Source organism: Leptonychotes weddellii, chromosome 4 (assembly GCF_054177405.1).
Source record: "Leptonychotes weddellii isolate Sample4059 chromosome 4, ASM5417740v2, whole genome shotgun sequence".
Taxonomy (NCBI): Eukaryota; Metazoa; Chordata; class Mammalia; order Carnivora; family Phocidae; genus Leptonychotes; species Leptonychotes weddellii.
Window position 1 is genome coordinate 155,534,897 of NC_138372.1, and position 24,243 is coordinate 155,559,139.

Sequence of the window (24,243 nt, forward strand, 5' to 3'; positions counted from 1 at the left end):
GATAATCCTGCGCATGAAAAACAGGAGCTCTCTACTGCTACTGTTCTACCCACTTATAAAATGAGATCATTAATTTTAAAGAATTTATCAATCCATTATGTTTTCTAGGAATCCAAGTACTAAGCCACCTTCAATATTTCCTTTCAAAAGAAACCAAACATAGTATTTTTGGTATGGAGAGAACAAGGCGGGGTGAAGACTGAAGAAGAAGCTGCTGAGACACATTTTGTCCATGGGTAGAAGGCTGCAGTGTTTTATTGCACACCAAGAAAATCTGTAAAAATCTGGATTAGGCTTCTACCCAACCATAAAACTGTATACAGCCTAGTATCCTTTATATTTTTGTGGCATTGTTTATAATCGTCTACATAGACTGGCCAGTTTCCTTGATACTATCAATTCAAGGTTTTATCATTCATCATTCATACTTGGGGTTTCTCCGTGAGGCATAACAAGTGCCATAGCAGATAAAAGGAAAATCTAGTCAATGCTCAAAAGTTTGCAAAGGAGGCAAGAGTGTATATTTGATGCTTTGGCTCCCTGTCCATGTACCATGTGCTTGTCACACTCTGCCTTGTTGTCCTGTGGGGGCTGGGACTCACTGTGGAGGCAGTATGGAGAATACCATAAAATAAACTTCTTATCTGTCCTCTCCTTCTGGGCACCAGGGTCTGAAACACTAAACAAATGTCACTTATTTCTAACCTGTTCAGGTGACTTCCTGAGAATAGGAACCTTATCTCTCTCACTTGCTGTTATATCCTCAGTTTCTTATATAGTCCTTGAAACACAGAAGGCATATCTTAAATATGTGAGTGGATGAATGAATGAACAATTTCTAAGAGTCTTATCCTTTTCTGTAAAAGAATTAGGTAAGAATTCAAATCATACTATGAAATTAACCAAATTTAATTCATCAGGAATAGCTGTAATATACATATACATAGCTTACCATAGATAGGTGATTCGGCTGCAGCTATGACTAGAGCACCACCTAAGGGGCTAGAGATCCCTTAACGAGGAATAATAAAGGTGATATCTCGTTTGGCTACACATGTCTCATGTCCTCGAATCCACTGCCTTATCCCCTCCTGGTTTGGGTGCCATGCCAGTTCTCATGGGCCAAGTAGGACTGACCACCCAGCAGCTTGGATCAGAAAGAGATTGCTCTGTGCATTGCCGAGATTTCTCGGATTATAATCTTGTTACTATTCAAAGTTTAGTCTTTTTCTCTTTTTATTTTGTTACCATTTTTTTATTCTTAAAAATAATAACATTCTCTTGGGAGAAATTTTATAGCCAACTGGAAGTACAAAAAGGTAGGGAAGTATCATTCGTTTTTTCTTGTATTCACTCAACAAATATTGGGAGCATTGTTCTAAATGTCAGGGATATAGCAGGAAATAAGATAAATAAAATTTCTGTCCACGGGGAGCTTATGTTCTAGGGGGTGAAGAGGGGAAATAAACTAGTAAACAAGTCCAGATGTAATTAGCAGGGTGGGCCTAAGGAGTAAGAAACCAAAAAATATAAATTAAGGGCTTGGGCCAATTTCATAAAGGGCCCTCAGAGAAGGCCCTTCTAATCAAGGACATGTAAGTGGAAAACTGAAGGAAGTGCCAGGGAAAAGCATTGCAGCTGGTAGGGACAACAAGCATAGGGGCCCAGAGGCAGGAGCATTCCTGACGTACTTTAGAACCATGGAGGATGCGTGAGTGGTTGGAAGTTAGGGGCAGAGTGACTGGAGATGACTGAGGGGAAGCTGAGGACCCATGGCCATTAGAAAGATTTTGGGGTTTTACTGTGAGGGGGATAGAAAGCTAAGGAGGATTTTTTGAACCATTTTATCCTTAAAATAATCACTTTGGAAGCTGTAAAAATAAGATATTATAGGAGACAAGGGCAAAGAAAGGGCCTCCAATTTGAAAGCTATTAAAACAGTCCAACTGGAAAGCAATGGTGGCTTGAGCCAGGGGGCAGCAGTGAACAATTAAACTAGCTAACGTACGTAAAACATTTGGCACAGCCTCCAGGACAAAGAAAACCCATGATATCCAGCAGCTGCTATTATTACTATTGTTACTAGATCTCCTCTTGCCAAGACCTGCAGATAAAAAAAATCCCACAGATGGACCATTGGCTCCTTGGAGTCTGAATGAGCCTTCCATTTGCTCTACCTTACGTGGCTTTTTTTTTTTTTTTACATATGATTTTGGTTGATTAGAAACCTCTGCCTGATAACGACCTGTTATTTATCACATGGTTGGAACGAATGCCATTGTAGTGTGTCTAGCGGGAATTAGGCAGGTGATCCCTGAGAAGCTGCAGTTTTTCTTCTGGCCTGTGTGTCTGTGTGTGTGAGTGCATGCGTGTGCACAACCAGCAAGGACTGTGCCACCAACACCCAGTAACCAGCAGAACCCGCAGCCAGCTTCCATTTGCTCCTGCCTTGCTGGTGCAACCAGCGTCCCTGATTTCTCGGTTCCCTTTCCATCTGTGGAATTCCATGGATTTTCTTTCTTCCCCACCTCCACCATCCCTTTGCCAGGCATGTGAACTCAGACTCATACAGCAGGAGAAACTATCCCATACCCTTTCCCACTTCTTGCTTCTTAGCAGCCCCACTTGGCCAGGAATGTTGCTCTGTCTGTCTGGTACATAATTCCCACTCATTTTGATGTCTTCCAAACGTTGTCTCATCAATGTTGAGAACCCATTTGGGGTCAGGGGAAACTCTGGGAAGAGGCTGCTTAATCGAACATTGATTAGGGAAGACTGATGACCTACAGAGGCTTGCTGGAAGTTATGGGCTCTGGCTTTGGGGTCTGCTGGAGCACCATGCTCCTTTTTGATCTGCCCACCTTTTTCAAGTGAATTCTTTTCCCCCCTGAAGCTTTCTAAATGCACTCACACCCCTGTGGCCTTGTTTGCTTGTTTTGCAATGCGTTTGCATGGAGCTTCAGAGACACACAATAAAACGGGAATGATTTTGGAATGAATCCACTTAGAGCTAACTCTGAGCCCTGCTCCCAGTGCCCACGAGGAGAACAGAGAGGAGGGCGCCTGGGTGGCTCAGTCGTTAAGCATCTGCCTTCGGCTCAGGTCATGATCCCAGGGTCCTGGGATCGAGTCCCGCATCAGGCTCCCTGCTCGGTGGGGAGTCTGCTTCTCCCTCTCCCTCTGCCTCTGCTTGTGTGCTCTCTCTCTCCTTCTCTGTCAAATAAATAAATAAAATCTTTTAAATAAATAAATAAATAAGGGAGAACAGAGAGGAGGAGAATGTCACTGTAAGGATGAAATAGAATCGATGAATAGAATTGTGACATTCTAGCTGGGGAATGGTGAAACACAACGGGATGTGAATCAAAATAACTGAAATCGAGGGATGCCTGGGTGGCTCAGTTAGTTAAGCCTTCGGCTCTGGTCATGATCATAGGGTGCTGGGATCGAGTCCCACATCGGGGTCCCTGCTCGGCAGGGATCCTGCTTCTCCCTCTGCCTGCTGCTCCCCCTGCTTGTGCGCACTCTCTTGGACAAATAAATAAACAAAATCTTTTAAATAAATAAATAACCGAAATCGAGTCCTGGTTTTATTCTGCAGTCTATTAGCCATGCGATTTGTATTAATTGACCTCACCTCCCTGAATCTGTTTTCTCCTGCTTTTCTCAGGGCTCCTCATATGCATGTAATGCATTGGTATGAGATCCCACGTACAGTAGGTGAGGTGCTATTTGGTAGGACAATGGCAGTGGGCTGTCAGCACTGGCTATCTGCTTGCACCTGCCTCTCCCCAGGGGGGGAGGGGCGAGGGGGAGGGGCGAGGGGGAGATCTTGCTTAATCATCCACTTGGTTCTCAACAGTGATAACATTAAATTTGTTATCAAAAACCTTCCCATAAAGAAAAGTTCAGATTTTATTGCTGAATTCTGTCAAACATTTTAGAAAAAAATGCCAATCTTACACAAACTCTTCCAGAAAACACAAGAGGGAATGCTTCTCCAACTCATTTAATGAGGTCAGTATAACCCTGCCACCAAACCCTGAAAAAAAAATGTGTAAGAAACCACAATACCACCAATATCCCTCACGAACTAGCCCTAAATGTATGAGTACCGTTATTCATCACCATTTTGCAGGTGAGCAAAGTAAGGCTTAAAGAAGTTTGGGAACTTGCCCAAAAGCACAGAGCTAAATAGTGGCAGGTCTAGAATATAAGCCAAGATCTCTCAGACTCCAGAATTTCTACTCTCAGCCAGTATGTTACAGGTTAATACAATGTAAATATGTTAATATGATACATACTGAACAGGCATGAATGAAAGAATTGAATTGCTACAGATAAATTTGACCTCTGGGTGGTGAATGAGGGAGGCGTTCTTAGGCCCTGGAAGTGAGAGCCACTTCTACTTGAGAATAGCAGCTAGCAGCTCCTCCCCTGTCCTCACGGCTGCCCTTCATGGTTCCTTTAAGCTCCTCTTTCTGGCCAGGACATGATCACCATCGAGGGAGACAGACTCTGGGTTTTAAGAACTGCAGAGAAAGCTCAGTTAAAGCTGCCAAAGTCACCACTGTTTAAGAGTTTCAATCCCCTGAAGACACATATGTTCTAGAAAGACCCAGCCTGAAGCCAAATAAATACTGAGGTGGTTTGACACACAGCCAGTGCATGTCTTGCTCATTAATGCAGAAAAGCCAGTGCAAGCAATTAAGTCACGTGCTATGTTAGAAGTGCCTGGAGTTTCATCCCCATGGCTCCCTTCCCAGTCTGGTCCTTCATGTGCCCTCTTCAGCAATCTCTCCTGAACCTCAGCAGAAGAGAGGAACAGAGGCTGAGGATTTGGGAGCTGCATTTCAACAGAAGTACCTTTCTGTTGAAGAGTCTGTCATTCCACTGACCCACGCCCAGGAGGGGAATGACACCCATCCCGTTCTGCTCAAGTCTGGAAAGTCCCTCACCAGAGCAACTTTTTACCTTCAAGCCCATAGAACCTCATCAGAACATGGCAGGGATGACACAAAATTAGTAACACCCAGTTCCCAAAGCCACCCTCATTTATCCACTCATAGGCAGAGGTGAGAAGGCACTCCTTTTGCATCAACATAAGAAATTATCCCTAGAAGATGAGCCACTCTGAACTCTAAAACCGGTAGGGAAGATCAAAATTCCACGGAGTCCCTACAGAATTCTACAAGATGCCAGGACAAACTTTCATTCACTTATGTATTCCTCTTATAAACATTTGCTAAGGACCCATGCTAGAGCTTTCTCCTAGCCCATAACCCACCTTTGTATGAATTCCTAGAGCGTACCCCTTCCTCCAGGCAGGTGCAGCCCAGCACAAGGGCTTGCCCAGTGGAGTAGGTACTCACCCCAGTGCCTGAAGGGCTCAGTGCCCATTCCCCATCCTCCTCATCCCAGGCAATCATAAGATCTGCGCCCCCCCAGCCACTTTATAATGTAAAGCATTTTAGTCTAAAACACCTAATCAAAAAACCATTCAAAGCAGAATCTGATAGGCCTGTATTAGCAGTTCAGAAAGAAAATAAAGGAAGTCCAGAGAAGAGAATACTTTCAGGTGTGAACTTCATAGCAGGTTACATGGAAGAAACAGGGCCTGAGCTGGATGTGGTAATCAGTCGCCAAGATGGCCACCAATGATCCCTACCTCCTGGTTTTCATGCCCTTTGTAGCCCCCCCCCCCCACTTTCAATAGGACTGACTTGTAAAGTCAACAGGATACGGAGGAAAAGGTGGAGTGACTTCCAAGGCGAGGTCATAAAAGACATGAAGTTTCTGTGGTTCTCTCAGATCACTCACTCTGGGGAAAACCAGGATGGAAAGAAAGCTGCCACCAGCCAGGTGCCCAAAGTGTTGGGGCCAAAGCATGCCTGATTTTGTGTTCTCAAGGCACTTGGAATACAGGAAGAATTTAGGTTGACTTCACCTACACAAGATCTTAAAGAGAGCAAACATTTGGTGTGCCTGGGTGGCTCAGTCAGTTAAGCATCCGACTCTTGATTTTGGCTCAGGTCATGATCTCAAGGTCATGAGACTGAGTCCCACATCAGGCTCCACACTCAGCAAGAAGTCTGCTTGGGATTCTCTTCCTTCCCTCTCTCTCTGCCTCTCTCTCTCTCAAATAAAAATAAATAAACCTTTTTTTTAAAAAAAGAAAACATTCACTTCATCTTGAGATGGGTAACTTGGAAAAAAGGTGGAAAAACCATCCAAGGATTTTGGTGAATTTCTTTAAAGCATGCCTTAATCATCTGATACCTTTTAAATATATAAATTCTTATTTTTTGAATGTCAATATTTTTAAGTTAAACTGGCCTATACTACGTTTATTAGTTGACTGTTACAGAAAGCCAGGTTTACTTAGATCACACGTCATGGCCTGGCCTGGTGTAACTGGTAGGCTGCTAAGTGGGAGAAGGAGGTGGGGAAAAACCCGGCTACAAAGTCCAGCAGTGCAAACCTACAACCGTACTGAGTCAGCACAGGTCACGGTAACTGACACACACGGTGTAGGAGTATGAGCTAACCAAGGCATCCTTGTTCTTCCCCATCCCCCAATTCTGTAAGGACAGAAAAACCACAGTAAGACAACTCAATCATCCTCCATTCCTGGAAAAGCCTAAAAGTACTTAGTTATCTCTGAAGCCAGCAGAGAAATACCCGACTGTGGGATGATGTGGCTTGAAGGAGGAGACTAACATGTGGCAGGAATAGTAACATCAGATTTTTCACTACAATCTGAAGGATCCCAATTTATAAGGCAGTTATAAGTAACTCTCAGCTACTGACATGTGTTATTCGCTGAATGGCTGGTTAGCATTAATTAATGTGTGGCAGATTATATGCTTGTTAAAATACTCACTGCCTCCCCCGTAGGTATCTCCTTATCAGAGGATGATCCTTCCCAGCCTAGTGGCATCCTCCATGGAGATGTGACAGTTTGGCCAATAAAATGTGAGTAAAAGTCATGTGACACATGCCACTTCAGGAACAGAATCTTCTGGTTCTGCATCCTTGTCTCCCTTCTGTCAAGACACACGCAACACCCCTGATTTGGACTGCCCTCCAGTCTGTGTGTCTGAGTGAAAAGCCAAAGCCAATCAATGACAGAAATACAACGTCAGCCAGCAATAAAAGGGCGACTATGCCACTGAGGTTCTAAGGTCCTTTGTAATGGAGGAATAATGTAGCCTAAACTGCCTATGTGTAATCATAGGCCAGACTGATTCCTGCCTTAGCATACTAAGAACGGAATAAAAGGGAACTGAACACCTTCCTGAGCCAAATGTAACCGTAATAGTAAATGTACAGCTCCTTCCTCTCTCCTCCATGAAACACAGAACAGTCAAATACCCAGAGCTTGTGGGTTGCTTAGCAAATTCTACAGCATGTCCTAAACTTCAGACGTTCTTTTGCCACCTTAATAACTGTCGCATATCTGTGTACCAACTCTACTGCTATTTAATGAGTATTTTAATTTACTCATGGTTGTATTCCTAGCATAGCAGTTTCAAAGAAAACTCTGTAGAGCTACAATACATGAAACACTACTGACATTTATCTCAAGGAGAGTTGGAGAGATAAATATGTGACTAGTAAAAAAAAATGTACCTGTGTACCACCTGGACTATATGCATCGCCTCACGGCAAATCTTGTGCAGTGTGGGAAACCCCGCTGCGGTGGGCTAGGCACCAGGGGGCAGAGTCCCGGCTTCTAGCTGAGGCTATGTCACGCAGAGTATAATCTTGGCCAACTTCCTCCGGACCTCATTTTGTCAATCATAAAAAGGATTTATACCATAAGGTCCTGCCTCACCCTAGCATTACATCATCATCTACTGTTCTGTGCTGCTGATCTTACTCCCCCTCTCTGCTACTGTGTCTGAGAACAATCCATACGTGTGAAATCACCAATAACCCTAATAGCAAAAAAAAAAAAAAGAATTTAGCTACTCTACAGGAAGGCTCCTATTTATGCTATGAATACAATTCTCTACTAAAGAGATTATCTCAAAATGATAAAGCCCAAACAAGGGCACATCTTATTTCATCTCCCTTTGTTGTTATGCCAACAACTTCTTACCATTAGTTAAAATTCTCTCAGGGTTCCAAAATTGTATTTCTCCTACCCTCCCCCTGGGGTGACATTATCTCCTCCTGTTGCTTAGCAGAAGGAAGGAAATCATAATTGCATTTAGCATACAGTTCCTGCCTAGTAGTCAGTAATACACACCACCCTGGTAATGCAAAGCAAAGGAAGGCTGTCCATTTCAAGAACAATCCCCCTTCTGCTAATGCGAGCCCTTGAAATCCTCTTATCGCCCAAGTTCAGTGGATTCCTATTCTTCAAAAATGAACATATATAAAACAGGTTTCCATTAAATTTATAGATTTTGGAACCCAGAAGGAACCTTGCATCACCTGGCACAACCAACTTGTTATACAGATGAAGAAATTAAGGTCTCAGTCATGCAGCTAAGAAGGAACAGAGCAGGAATAAGATTCAGGCTCCGAGCTCCTCGGGCAAGGCTATGGTGTATGCTAGAAATAGCCTCTGCCACATTCTGTCTGTTGGATGTTATTCAAGTCAATTACTTCTCTTGGCCTCAGATTTTTAATCTATAAAATGGGGACCACACTATCTATCTTTTAGGTTATTCTAAGAATCAGGTGAGACACACCAGTGGTCTCAAGTCTGAAGGTTTAAACAAATCGCCAGATTCTATCTAATTCAGTAGTTCTGGAAAGTGAACAGGAGGGCGGGGCACAAGTTTTGACATTTCCAATAAGCTCCCAGGTAATGCCAGTCCTCTGTATAAGCAAGAAATGGCCTAAAGCAACTCATCAGGAAGGTTCGTGAATTCCTGCTGGTATTACTACAGCTGCTCCTGCAACTGGGGTTAGGGCAGGATGGGGAAGGGACACCGGTGTTAATGGTGCCACAGAGGAGATGTCACAGGACTCTACAATGGGGCCACCTTGCAGCTCAGACCCCAAGAAGAAGACTCTTCCTGCCGAAGGGGGGACAATGCATTCCTGACAACCCAGTAAACAGCAGAGACTCTGATCTTAACTGTGAGTAAATAGCCAGATCTCCCCCCAAAAAGTGGAAAAGATGAGGAGAAAGACAGAGAGAGAGCACAAAACTGACTGCAGCGACTACAGCCAATTATCCTTACTAATAAAGCAAGTAGACACCATTCTGCACAGGACCAGCACTGGAGAGCGTTAAGGACCGAATGTTTGTGTCCCCCAAAATTCATATAAAACACTAACCCCCCAGTGTGATGTGTTGAAACCCTAATCCCCAATGTGATGGTATTTGGAAGTGGGGTTTTTGGAAAATAATTAGGTTTAGATGAGGTCATGAAGGTAGAGCCCTCATGAGAGAATTAGTGCCCTTACAAGAAGAAGCACAGAGAGCTTGCTCGCTCTCTCTCTCTCTCTCTCTGCCATGTGAGGACACAACAAGGAAATGATTTGCAAACCAGGCAGAGTTTTCACCAGACACAGAATGTGCCAGCCCCTTGATCTTGGACTTTGCAGCTCAAGCTAACTAAGACAGAGGAAAAAATATTTCTCTAGTTATAAATAGGTAAAGATCAGGGATTTAAGTGCTGTACTGTGGGCAAGTGCAAGCTCAAAACCAATTATCATCAGCAACCAATTATCATCACCTGCACATAGCCCAGGGACATGTTTGAAAGTGAAAGGGGTTGCTATTGAATAATTAAGTCAGGACAAGAGGAATAAACTAACACTGCCCTGAGCAAAAGGGGTCATATGTTCACCCTATAGAAAGAATACAAATGGGAAGAAGACTTCTCCTGGAACTTTATGAAGAAGCAGAAGAATTTCATAAGTGTTAGAAATAAAACAGTATTTACAGCTATTAGGGCTGAACCCATAGTCTGAAATGGGTATTATATTCACCAAGAGGCAGCAGAGCACACTTGGGAAGACCCACAAGGGTCAGCAAACTTTTTCTGAAGAGAATCAATAAATACTTGAAGCTTTGCAGGCCACATACAGTATCTGTCACATATTCTTTTTATTGGTTTTAGCCCTTTAAAGATGTAAAAAATATATATATTCTTAGCTCCCACATCATACAAAAGCAGACTGTGGGCCGGATATGATGCCTGGTTAACAGCAGGGACTCTATAATGAAGTGGCCTGGCTTTGAATCCTGGCTCTATCCACTACTTATCAGCTGAGTGAGGTGCAAGTCACTTAACTTCTCCATGCCTCAGTTTCCTCTTCTATAATGGGCAGATAGTAATAGTACCTACCTCATTGGGTTGTGAGAAATAAATGAATATAAGCAAAGCATTAGAATAGTGCTTATGTATATTACTTGTTATTGTTACTACTTTTGAGAACATGTTATATACTATATATAGTGTGTGTATATAATATAGTATATATACATATACTATATATAGTGTGTGCACAGTGTACGCATGTGTGTGTGCATGTGTATATACCCTACACTCACACACACACACACACACACACAATAAAGAGTATTCAGAGGAATTCAGACAGCAACTTCCAGTTCCTCTTCTCAGGTGCTAGCATTTTACTAAGGAAAAGGAAGCTGCACTTCTATTTCATACCGACTCTTCTGGAAAGTTCTGGAGATCTTTGCCTGGTGTGCTCTATAGTACCCTAGTCCTATCTATATAACCAATCACAAATCATAACTACAAATTAGCTAACAGGTCATCACTGCTGTGTGTATGAAATGAGATCACATGGAAACAAAAGGAATTTTTATGTATGGCTTTCACAAACAAGCTAACTGTGTCACAAATACATTATCCTCTATCTTATGCACCAAATTAAATTAAAACATTGCTGATCAGAGGAATGAGTAAATAAGCCAATTAATTTAATGAAATGACTACATCATGAAAGGAGGGCAGCATTCCACTGTTTCATTGTGTTTATTTTAATTTCATGAACAGACGGTTTCCGACTGCACAGTTGACCCAACAGTCCATTTTGGGCATGGCTTCAGGTCAAACACATGCCCTTCATCTATCAGAAGACAAGAGAGGGAGGATGTAGAGATTTACTGGCACTTGAAAAGATGCCAGCTCAGACAAGAGTCCCTGTGCGCAGAAAACTCCAACTGCAGAGAGTGCCATTTTCTAGGTGATAAGCAAATCACCAGGGAAAGTGAGATTAAGGACGCTATGGTTTTGGCCAGCGATGAGTCCTTTCAGTCTGGGGCCTTCATTCAGCTCAGGAAAAGTACTTTTCAATTTTCTTTCATTGTTTCTCTAGAACCATGACTCTCACCTGGGTTCCTTTTAAAATCTATAGAATTGTGGAAGTTCTTCCCAGATCTCCCTAATCAGAGTCACCAGGAGGGTGCCCTGGTTATGTGTGTTTTAAATGGTTCCCATGATTCTAGTGTTCTAGGGTTGAAAACCAATGTAAAAAGTTAATAAAAGAAAAATGATATCTAAACCATTCTGGAAAATTTTTGAATCATGAGACTGAAAAAAGCCTTACAAGCATCAAGGCAGCGGGGGAAACAAAGAAAACTACAAAGAATAAAAATTAAGGCCTAGCTCAAAAACACTCAGGCACTGTTGAACACCCCAAAATATCACAAGATAACCTATTACTCCAGTAAAGCCAAATCCATTAGAACCTACTACAGTTGAGAACACCTCCTCAAGAGAGTTTTAAGTGTCTCAGAAGAGAGAAGTCAGAAATGGGGTATTTATAGGGCTTTGGGGTTAGAGCTCCATTGATTCCAGGTAGGTCTTTCGTGGCACAGGAACTGATTAGGACTGGGTAAAGGTCATGAAATAATACTTTAACATTGGTGGACCTAGCACAAAACAAGTAAATTCTTGTTCAATAAGCAAACTGTTTACTCAAGTGAGCAGGCTACTGTCTCATAAATCGATCTGTAGGAATTGCCTGAAGCCAACAGGGAAGTTATTTGTAGTCTTGTATTTCCCAGGCAAAGCTTTCCTGGAACAACCAACTATGCTGTGCTGACATAAGTAGCTATCCCTCTCTATCAGAGTGCTCGGCATATCGTAAATGCTTTCATCAATTTAGCTACTGCTACAAAAATGCTGTATAACAGAGCACCATAAAGTTAGTTTGCTCAAAAAATATTCATTTATTGTTAAGCTTGCGGAGGTGTGGGTTGAATTCGATTCAGCTGATCTCAGCTGGGCTCACTCACATATAATATGTATACGTATCTATAACCAGGCTGGGGGCCCCACTCTAGGCTGGGCTGGTAGGGGCGGTTCCACTGCACAATCTCTCATCCTCTTCTAGGACCAGTGGTATGGCCAAGGCATGGCCTTCTCATGTCAATGACAGAAAAGAAGAGGGAAATCAGAAATTGCAAGCCCTCCTGAGGGCAAGGCTTAGAACAGGAACACATGCACTTCTGTCTCATAAAAACTTTTGGTCAAAACAGGTCACATCGCTGAGGCCAGATTCAATGGGTAAGGAAATAATCTCTGCCTCTTAAGTGAGAGGAAATGCAAAGACACATGGCAAAGAAGGAGTGACAGAGAAGGGTGAAACATGGGGGCCATTAATGTTCTCAAGCACAGTGCTTAATTAGTATTCACTGAATAAATAAATAATCAATTAATTGTGGTTTTTGCAATCCTGGTTTGGAAATTTGGATCATTCTTTATCTTTTTTCTTTCTTTTCTTGTATATATTTATTTTATGCCATTATTATCCTCACATTAAAGGTGATGCTGTACACAGATAAGACTGGTGCTCTATAAATCAGTCAACTCAACAACCACCCCTCTGCCATGTCCTGTGCTAAGAGCTAGGCATATAGATAGCTAAGAATAAAACAGGCATGGTCCCCACACTCATGGAGCTTTCAAATCAGAAAGACTGACTTTGACCAAGAAATTACTTGTATGATAAGTGGTAAGAAAACCAAAGTTGAAATGGTCATGGAAATAGCAGTCATCTTCTTGTGCACAGAATCTGTTTCTGACCAGAATCTTCCAGACAAAATGTTCTGTGAGTGGGAAGTCTACTGTTAAGTCATCAAAACCAGGAGAGGACATGCCATCTGCTCAAGTCCCAAGGCTCCCACCCTCCATGACCTGTGGTTGTTCTGGAGACTATGGGTGTTCCTCCTCACCCAGCTCCAGGTCCAGAGAAGAGATAGAGTTACTCTCCACATGTTTCCCAAGTGCCTGACATGGTTCATCATCCGGCTTGCTAACTGTCCCAGGCTTCCCTGCCTGCTCAGTGCTTTAAGACAGGCAAGAGGCAGCTGGGGAGAGAACTGTCAGGCCTGCAGAGTCGTGCCCTCATTCCCCTGAGGTTGGCTCACAGTTCCAGCCCCATGATCCAGGGGCCACTGAAGTGGTTGTTGGACAAGTGTGTGATTGTTTCAGGAAAACAGGACGCTGAGAGGTGAAAACTTAAAAAAGCAAAAGACATAGTATCCAATTTATATTCCAACATAAAAGCCTTGGGCTAACAGCCAGATAATTGTCTCGAATTTGACTTTTTCTCAGACTCCTTAACTTAGCCAACTAGAATTCTTATTTCAAGGATCATCCTCTGATTCTCACTTGGAAATGAAGGATTTGCCGCCAGTAAAGATGGAATGTGATGTCCTTGGCTTTGTCAACTCCAGCACAAACAGGACTGTGTAGGTTTATGCCATAGGTCTGGCACGTAGCAAATGTATAGATTACAGAAAATCTGTCAGAAGTGGATGACTGGACTCCTGCTGAAAACAGACTGAAGAGCAAGAAATACCAAGCTATGTTCCCGCAGGTTATGTGCTAGATACTAAACTTGCTGTTAATAGGAAGAACATGGTAAGCAGGAAACTATCAGTCCTCCAGTGCCCCCATTCAATCACTGCACTAATATTTATCATGTGCCTGTTGTTACCAAAAAGGAGGGAATAGGCTAAACACAGCAAAGAGGGAGAGAATAATGGACAAATGCGTGCATGACTGAGCGATCTTACACGTTTTACTTCTATTACATTTAGTCCTCACAGCAAGGTCCCGAAATGCTGAGAATTTGCCCAAAGTCGCACAGTTGGGCACTCTCAGAGATAGGATGCCGACCCCTGCCTGAGGATTCCCTTGCCCCCTCATTCTTTTCTGCCCACATCGCAGAAGGAAAAGGGTTGAATGCTGTGACTCCAGCACCACTAAAGTTCCAGAAAACAAGCTATTAAACTGGGATGGGAGACCCTGAATCCTGAAAATCATAAAGGCTCTAGTATTGGTGACCACTTATCTTAGGTGTGACTTCTAGCTACAAAAACTAAGAAACATGCAAACAAGTAAGAAGATACACTACAGGGTGACTGCAGAAACCAAACTAGCAGGAAATACAAAGTGGCTCACTGTCTCCAACTGGCCTCGCTTCCTCCTGCAACACTTCTCACCCTGGGCATTAATGGTTCATTCATTCATTCACTCATTCACTCATTCAAATATCTGAGGGCCTACAAGGAGCTATGGGATAAAGATCTGTTCCATGCCCTTGTGGAGTTTACCATTGGTTAAACCAATCACCACACAATTCAATACACTGAATACAAGTTACAGTAAGTGCTTTGAAAGAAGGGGAAAAGGTCCCATGAGAGCATATGCCAGGGGACCTGATTTAGATCGGCATCAGGCAAGGTCTCTCCAGGAAAGGACATTTAGGCTGCCTCCTGAGAGATGAGTAGTACTTTACAGGAAACATGAGAAAAAGAGTGTCCCAGGTAAAAAAGAACATGGCTTCAGATGGTCTCTCACCTGTTTGATGGTTAAGTGGCTGCTAGCTTGGGTGACAGGGGTGGTTGGGCTGTGTCTTTCTCATGGTGCAAAGAGCTGGTAAGGGCTATCATGCCGTGGGGGTGCAGGGAGCAGGAGAGGGCAAACTCCAAAGTGCAAGCATTTTTTTAAGTCTCTTAGTGGTGTGACACTTGCTGTTGTCCCCCATGGCCAAGCGCAGAGCCAGTGTGAGAGGACACTGCCTGGAGACAGAGAGATGAGAACAGATTGGGGGCATTTGCTGCAGCAATGTACCCAACAAGACCAGCAGGGAGGCACCTGGCCCCACCTAGTGAGGATAGGACACTTAAGCACAATCATCCAAGTGTAACACTAAAGAATGGATAGGAATTAGTCAGGGGAGAGGGAGGAAGAATATTCCTGGGCTCAGCATGTGCAAAGGTTTGCAAGTGAAGTCAGAAACCTGCGTAAGGAGATTAAAGATGTTTAGCACTGCCTGGTAGTAGTACCGCAGAAGGCAGAAGTGGCTAGGAAAGATAAGAAGAGACCGTGTTATAACAGGCGTTAGTAACATTGTCAGATTTACATTCGAGAAAGACCTCCATTGCCTCCGTGTGATTAGAGGTCTCATAATGCAGGAGAAGCGGCCTCACCTAGAATAGGAGCGGTAAAGATCAGAAGTGTTCAGAGTGTAGACATAATAAAAAGCAAAATTAATATGACTTGATGAGCGAGTGTGTGTGGAAGGGAAAGTCAAAAGACCAATTCAGATTTCTGCTTGGGGAAACAAAAATAGGAATGGCATTCACTGCTAAAGAGATGGTGGAAAGAGACCAACTGGGGTGGGAATGTCACTCTGGATATTCTGAATTGGAATTTCCTATGAGACAACCAAGGGTTTTGGAAGAAAGTTAGACATACAGGTCTGAGTCTTAGCAGAGAAATATGAATGAGGGACGATGTCAGTCTTCAACACAGAGCTGCCAACTAACGCCATCAGAGGTAGGTGCTCCTGGGGTGAAGAGTATACCACAGAAGAGGGCCCAAGACAAAGCCTGGGAAAATACCAGCCTTTGAGGCATACGTCAGCAAGATGAGCCATCAAAGGACACTGGGCCTTTGCCACAAAGGTGGTGAAAAAGGAGAGGGGGCTGATCACAGGGATGACAGAGGAAAAGAACACTCCCAAAGGAGTGTGTAGGCAGCAGCATGGACTGGGGTCGAAGGGGCCTGTAGGCTCAGGACTCCGAGGAAGACCCTTGCACTCATGACTCTGGACACACCAACCCTAGTGGGTGTTTAGGAGGAGAGGCAGACTGGAGTAAATGTGCAAGGAGGGACAACTGGGAAAATGTCGAAAGCCACTTAAGAGAATTATTTCAACAAGTTGATGGTGAAGGGAGAGAGGAAGATGACAGAGGGGAAGGGGGGGATGGAGGAGGCTTACTTTTTCAAAGAGGAGAGAGATCTGTGTGCTCAAAAGCTGACCAGGAAAATCTAGTAGCAAAGGAAAGTATAACACACAGAAGAGAGAATGATTATCGCTTTAAAGAAAAAGGATAATTGTCCAAGTCTTACTCCCTCCTGGGCCCTTCCCCTATGGGCTTCATTTCCACCAGTCTCGGGCACTCTGCCTGGTCTGGCAGTGGGGATCCCTGGGCAGGGTGACTGCACACTAAAACTCTGAGGGCCATGACCTCCTGGCATGGACAGCCCCACCCGAGCCTCTGGCCACTCACTTCACGAGCTCAATGATCACATCTTTCTCATTCCATGTGGTGGGAAGGGCTATTTATCACTTTAAACCTTGCAACGTGGATTTGAAGAGACTGGCTCTCTGACAAATTGCCCCAAGAGAGGCACCACCCAAAGAAACAAACAACCCCCACCCACCACCCCCAATCATCCCACCCCCCATGATTCCTTCTGTTTTCATCACTTGAAGGCAGCCCAGCAGAAACCACACAGCAGCATTAAAGGGCTGGACAAGAACGTTTGGTTGTAGACAGGGTACAGATGCCAAAATGTGTTAACCCTGTTTATATATAATGAATGAAGACCAGGAACAGCCATCACTGGAAAGCAAAGAAAAGGAAGAAAGAGGGAAAGCGCATTTCCCAATACGTGTGTGTGTGTCTTGATTGTGACGGTTGTTTCTCATTCTGGTTGTTTATGAATAATAGTGATCTTTGTTTCCTTAAAGATAAACTGAACAAAATGACCCATCTTGAAATGATCACCCATCCTGCAGGAAGGGAACATGATAGAAACCTAAAAGACTGTTAGATTGCCTTTATTCCAATCTCTCTTTGTATTTAGAATATTTGCCAAAACATATTTAATCCTATAAAGCCCCGAAATGTACGTACATTTTTTGGCTCATGTATAGACAGCCTTACTCTATCGGAAAAAGATGCTGTACGTCTTCCATTTCCAAACCAAGCTTCTCAGAATTGCCTGGCTGGGCAGGGCTCAAGGGAAACCACAGAAGAGGGTTGGGGGAACTTTACTGTAGCACGAAGATGGGGAGGGGGGTCACAGAAGCTGAAAGAAATCCTGGGAAATGGCAAAGGCTATGTTAACATGATGGCCATTGGTCCTGCCCAAGGAGATCTGGGCTCCAAGAGGGACTCTACATCCCGGAGGGTGATTCCAGTCACAGGGCTGGGGGCCCCTGAGCTGGGAAAGCCTCCACACACCTCCCATGGACCTGCCACCAAGGCACAGAGGCAAATTCCTTAGGCTGACTAATTAACCCTACTCAGATTCCCCTAAATAATCACAGAGGTTGTAAATGGCTACAACCTCCAAATCCCTCCATGTGAAGAATCGCTTTAAGTTCTCTCCATAAGGCTGGTAGAGAGGAGGGCTCTCCTCAAGCCCGGCTGAGTCTCTCTGGAGCTTCAGTTTTCTTCTTCTTCTTCTCCTTTTTTTACCTGAGGTTGCAGCTGCTTAGAGACTGGAGAGTCCACTTGCCAACGTTCAGGGTGGCCCAGGGAAGTGACACGCGGGTTCTCTACCCTTCCTTCCCCCACCCTGTCATGTACATATCTTTTTGTCACAACTTCTTTTCTGTGTGTCCTTGACCTTGGGAAAAATCCTTAATCTTACTTTGTCTCAAATTCCTCATCTGTGAAATGGGGAAATAATAGTCCCTGCCTCACAGGATTGTGGTCACATTTAAATAAATAAATATGTGACTGACATCCCAAAGCGCTTAATATTAGCAGTTACTCGTTTTGTTATTTTTATTATGTTGTTACTGCTGCAATTTTGCCCCAGGAACCTCAAGCTCCTTGAGGACAGGTATTCTATCTTGTTCGCCCCTGTCCATCCCTATAGTGAACAAGCACAGTGTCTTATGGATTCACGTCCAATATAAATGCTGTTCAAAGGAGAAGGAGGGGGACAGGAGGAGAAGGAGGGGGACAGGAGGAGAAAAAGGGAAGAAGGAGGGAAGGAAGTAGGGAAGGGAAGGGGAGAAGGGAGATACACAGCTCATCTATACAACAGGGGCAGCAACGAGAAGTGTAAACTCATCCAGATTCACTGAAGCAGAAACCAAACAACCAAACTAATGGACAGGACAGTTACACATGGACTAGGAACCATACAGAGATGGAGGTCCTCACCTGGCTCTGCCATTGTCTGATTGCACAAACTTGGCCAAGTCCCTTCTTTTCTGTAACAGGCCTCGTTTTCCATCTCTCTAAACAAAGAAGGGTAAGAAGCACAATTTCTAAGATTCCTTCCATCTGCAAATGTCTTGGCTTTAATGTTGCTGCAGCTTTCTTGAAGTGGGCACCAGCCTAGCAGAGAATCCAGCAGACAGCCCACAGTCAATATGAACACTTGTGGAGGATGAGGAGCATGGGGCAAGGGTGACCATTACAGGAGGAGGGAGAAAGGTTCCCAGGTAAAGCACACAGGGAATGAGAGTCGAGTCAACCTAACTCCAGAAAATGCAAGCTGATAGTCACTGAGCTCTGATGATGTTCCAGCCACAGCACAAGATGCTTTCATGCGCTTTTTTTTTTTTAGAAATCAGACTGAGGGGCACCTGGGTGGCTCTGTCGTTAAGTGTCTGCCTTCTGCTGAAAGGCAGGGTCCTGGGATCCCAGGGTCCTGGGATCGAGCCCCACATCAGGCTCTCTGCTCAGTGGGAAGCCTGCTTCTCCCTCTCCCGTTCCCCCTGCTTGTGTTCCCTCTCTCTGTCAAATAAATAAATAAAATCTTTTAAAAATAAATTAATAAATAAAAACAAATTTTAAAAAAAGAAATCAGACTGAAAAGTCCCCATCTGAGAAAGAGGAGGAGAGCAAAACACAACCCATGTTTCGAAGCCAGTAACACAATGGGAAAGGAAGAGAGAATAGGAAATAGAAATTCACACATGTCTGATAATGTGGAAATATAAGGGAAAAGGGAGGGGCTGCTACAGGTAAAACCATGGTAGGATCAAATGACAACTGTTAGTGGGGTCTGATAAGCTGAATTATGGAGCTAGAACCCTTGGTGGAATTAGATTATTGATAAGCTTTGGTGGATAGAGCCAAGAGGAATTGAAAAGAGATTGATTGAAAAAGCTGTTTTCTTCTTTTAAGATTTTTTAAAATTTATTTATTTACTTTAGAGAGCAAGCAGGGGGGCAAGGGTAGGCAGAGGAAGAGGGAGAGAGAGAATCTCACGCAGACTCTGCGCTGAGCATGGAGCCCAATGCAGGGCTCGATGTCACGACCCGTGAGATCACAACCTGAGCCAAAACCAAGAGTCTGACGCTCAACCGAGCCACCCAGGCGCCCCAAGCTTTGTTTCTTCTAAGAAAAATCTGATTATAATTAAAATCTAGCCTTTATACTTGACTCTAATATTTCCCCACCTCCTCCAACCCCTGCCAAGGATTAAAACCACCCTCTAAAATATGAATGCAGCCACTTTCTCTGGCTTGTCAAATTTTAGCAGTCTTGGTCTCCCACCCTTTGCCTTCAAACTCTTTTCTTGTCAATATTCCTCACTTTCTTCCCAGCCCCTCCAACCTCAAGAGTGATTCGAACAGTCTTCAGAGGCGACCTTGAATTTGCCTGTGCGCACTGCATCCTGCAGCCCATCCCCTTGCCCAGCCCAGGCTCTTAGGAGACTTTTCATCAGTCAAGGCTCTAAGCTCTAAGCCCTTACCAGGTAGAGAGTGTTTCACAAACTTCTCATGAATATTGGCATCTCATCTGGGAGTGTGAGCAATGTAATGAATGGATGAACTAGACCAACAAATCCTCATGTGGTTTGACTGGATCCTTGCCCCGCATCCAACAGCAAGAGCAAGGAGGCAGGCTTTCCAGTGGTAATTCACTCAGGGAGCAGGGAGACATGTTTTGACCCTACCCACTTCTTTTCAATTTTTTCATGGAGTCTCTGCTCATGTACTTCCTTTTTTCTGGACATTTCTGTTCTAATATCCCACCTTCATCTACCTTTTACCTCTTTCACCCATTAAATCCAGCCTCAGCATCTCCAACCCAGGGAAACTTCCCTGACTACCCAGTCTGAAACAGACTGATTTTCAGTACTGCATTCTTTTATTCCAAAGGATTCATATCAGTTTATAAATATTCATTCATTGACATGACTATTTGACATCACTCCCCTCCCCACTAGACGGTAAGCCCCATAAGGATAAGGACCTGTCTTCTTGCTCAATAACCTTGCACACTGCCAGACACACATGGTTTCAACAGATATTTGTTTCTGTTTGTTAAAGGTTATTTGTTTATTTGAGAGAGAGAGAAAGAAAGAGAGAACAGGAGCAGCAGGAGGGACAGAGGGAGGTGCAGACCCCACTGAGCAGCAAGCCCGATGTGGGGCTCAATCCCAGGACCCTAAGATCATGACCTGAACTGAATGCAAATGCTCAACTGACCAAGCCACCCGGGTGTCCCTCAACAAATATTTGTTGAATGAATGAAGGAACTCAGAGAGACAGAGAAGAAGTCTAGGTCACTCCCAAACTAACTGCATCACCTCTCTGACCCCAGGGTGTGAAGCTGAAGGGACAATAGTGGTTACTTGGTCCACCCTCCAGCTGAAGCAGGAAGCCCTCCCATAGCACTGACAACTCCTAACCAAAAGCTCCCCATTCACTCAACCCCAGAAATGCATGTTGAAACATTTATAGCTTACTATCCAAAGATCTGGGTGCTCCTATAGATAACTATCTAAACATGAATGAAAATCAATTTTAGAATGCTATAAACAAAGTAACCTTGACCACATGAGATAAAATGCCTACAACTCCTTAAAGAATGTCATCAAAGTAGACTATTAACGTGGAACAAAGGACTCCAACAATGCCAGCCCTACACATTCTGATCTTTCCCAGACATCTGCCAAAGAAACAAGATGTCTATAAATACCATGACTTCTGAGAGAGGTTTCACAATAGTACTAACATCAGCTAAAGAGCCATGCCAGAAGAAACACTTGATTCTCAGAAGACTTGGGATAATGGCTGGACTGTGTGATTTATTGATAGGACAGCAAACCACAACAGAGCTAAAATTAGTCACTACCAGTGAATGAAAATAATATGTATATCAAGATAAATACACATCTAATAATCTGTATAGAATCTGAAGAGTGCTTAACCCTGACCATTTAGCCATCCCTATCAAGCTACAGTGGTCAGCACGGTAGCACCATGTGTCAGGCATTTTTATGATCAACAGTTACATCGCTCTGTTGCTCTGGAACCTTTAAAAAGATTTTTTTTTTTAAAGATTTTATTTATTTATTTGACAGAGACAGCGAGAGCAGGAACACAAGCAGGGGGAGTCGGAGAGGGAGAAGCAGACCCCCCGCCGAGCAGGGAGCCCGATGCGGGACTCGATCCCAGGATCCTGGGATCATGACCTGAGCCGAAGGCAGACGCTTAACGGCTGAGCCACCCAGGCGCCCCTCTTTAAAAAGTTTTTAGAAAGGAGGCACATACTGTGTTTCAGGGAACATAGGTTTTGGAGTCCTGATGAACTAGATTTGAATTTCAGGTCTGCTGCTTACCAGTTTTGTGCTATTATCTCATCTGTAAAACATAGGCTCATACAGGGATTGGTTAACTATGGCCCTTGGGCCAAATTTGGCCTACCACTTATTTTTGTAAATAAAGTTTTATTGGAACATAGACACACATATACACCTTTTTTTAAAACAAGTTTTCTATGGCTATTTTCATGCTTCAGTGGCAGAGTAGGTACAACAGAGACCATATAGTCCACAAAGCCTAAAATACTTATGTTCTGGCTTTTTGCAGAAAAGGTTTGCCATCCCTTGATGTAGATTGCACACATACTGTTCCCTGCCTGAAATGCAGTCCTCTGTCTCCCTTCATCTGGCCAGTATCTTCTCATCTTTCAGAGTTATTTCCTGGGAGCAGCTTTGCCTTACCACCCAGGTAAAGTCAAATCTCCTGCTCCTATGCTCCCGTAGCACCACTTCGGATGAGACTCATCACATTTGTAAATACTTGTTCACTGTCTGCCTTCCTAACTAAACTGTTAGCTCTATGACAGTCAAGATGATGCCTGCATCCAATAGCCTTACTTAGAAGATTCAAATAAGCATCTTAGTTGAATTCTACACAATCCTACCCTTCCATACTACTTCCATATCTTCAGCAGATATTCCTGCAGTGATCAAAGTTTTCTCTAGTATAGAAAAATCGTATTTCAAGTGAAAGTCATTAGAATGGAGAAAACCTCAACTTCCCTACTGCAATTAACAACGGTGGGAATACTGGCAACGAGCCAACACTGTCACTATGGATATACTTAATGGGCTCTTCCTAGAATCCAAAAGTCATTTTGTCAACCAATACTTATCAAACATTTCCTCTGTGAAGACACCATTTTGGTACTGTCATACAAAGAACCATAACCAAGGCAAGTCATATCTAAGCCGAAGAGTGCTTTGAACTCAGATCATGAGGCTAAAATTTCATACTGGAATTCCCTTTGGAGGACATTATGTCCTCCAAATTAGCATACCATTTCCCAAGAAAACTGACACCACCGTATTTCCTTTAATCTAAGAATACATTTTATTGTTTCCTTGTTTGAGCACCAGATGAAAGAGCCAGCTTGCCTACAGGGATCATAATGTGGGAAAATATACAACTCTAAATGACAAAATCATACCCAGTATGGCAGGATGGAAAATCAACTCACTAATTAGAAGACTGACATCACTCGTGTTACTCTTACTCCATGTCATGTGTTCATGGACAGAATGAAAAATGGAATTGTCCATATTATTTAAATTTCTCTCTCTCTCTTTCTCTCTCATCCATTCTTCCCCATCTGGTTATCTACCATTGCATGACAAATTAACCCAACACTTAGAGGCTCAAAGAAACCATTTTACCATGTTCGTGATTTTGTGAATCTAGAATTCTGAGAGAGGCCCTCCCTTGGGGGTTCCTGCTGATGGTCTCACCTACTTCACAGCTAGAATGTGACTGGGGATACAGTTGTCTGAAGGCTGATGCCCAAAACATCTCACTCACCTGGCTAGCACTTGATACTGGCAGTACGCTGAGAACTCACTTAAGACTGTCAACCAGAGCAACCCCACGTAGCCTCTCCATGTGGTTTGAGGTTCTCTCAGCATAACAACTGGTAGTGTCCAAGAGTGGGTGTTCCAGTAGACCCATTTGGAAGCTTCATGCCTCCTCACCTAGCCTCTGAAGCCACACAGCATCACTTCTGCTCATTCTGTTGGTTATAAGTCAGAAAGGCCAACATAAACCCAAGGGGAGGAGAACTAGACCCTACCTCTCAATGGGAGAAGAATTTGTGGACATCTGCAATCAGCCATGTTCCACATGTATAACCCTTATTCCCACTCATTTTTCCTGAACTCTTAAAATCACTTGTCAGCTATTTTACCCTCCATATAAAAAATACTATATATACTACCATAGGAGGATTTTTTTAATCAAAATATTCAAAGTAATCACGTATGCCAAGCACTCTTGAAGCTTGGCCATAACCAGCCAAAAGCCAATTTAGGCCTCAAAAAGGGACGCATGCTACAACTGTCCCACCTGCTGCAATGAGCCTACTGCAGGTCACATAGCAATTTCTTTGTGTCACTGACCATATAGTAACAGCAGGATATTAGCTCCACAGAAATGGAATTAATACTTACATGTGGAGGGTATATTATCGTTTTCAAGGTGCTTCCGCATTTTAACGCCAACAGCTGGCATGTAGCATAGGCATCCCTGGCCTACGGTTTCCCCAAAAGCAAAGCCTGAGACAATAATCTGGACGCATACTTCCTTCGAGATGTGATCTCAGGGAACATTGAGAGGGACTGGGAGCACGAGACAGGGAAGAGAGGCAAACCAATATAAGAGCACATTAGCAAATAAGCAGTGTGGACAACTGGGACCCAATCTTAGTGGGGA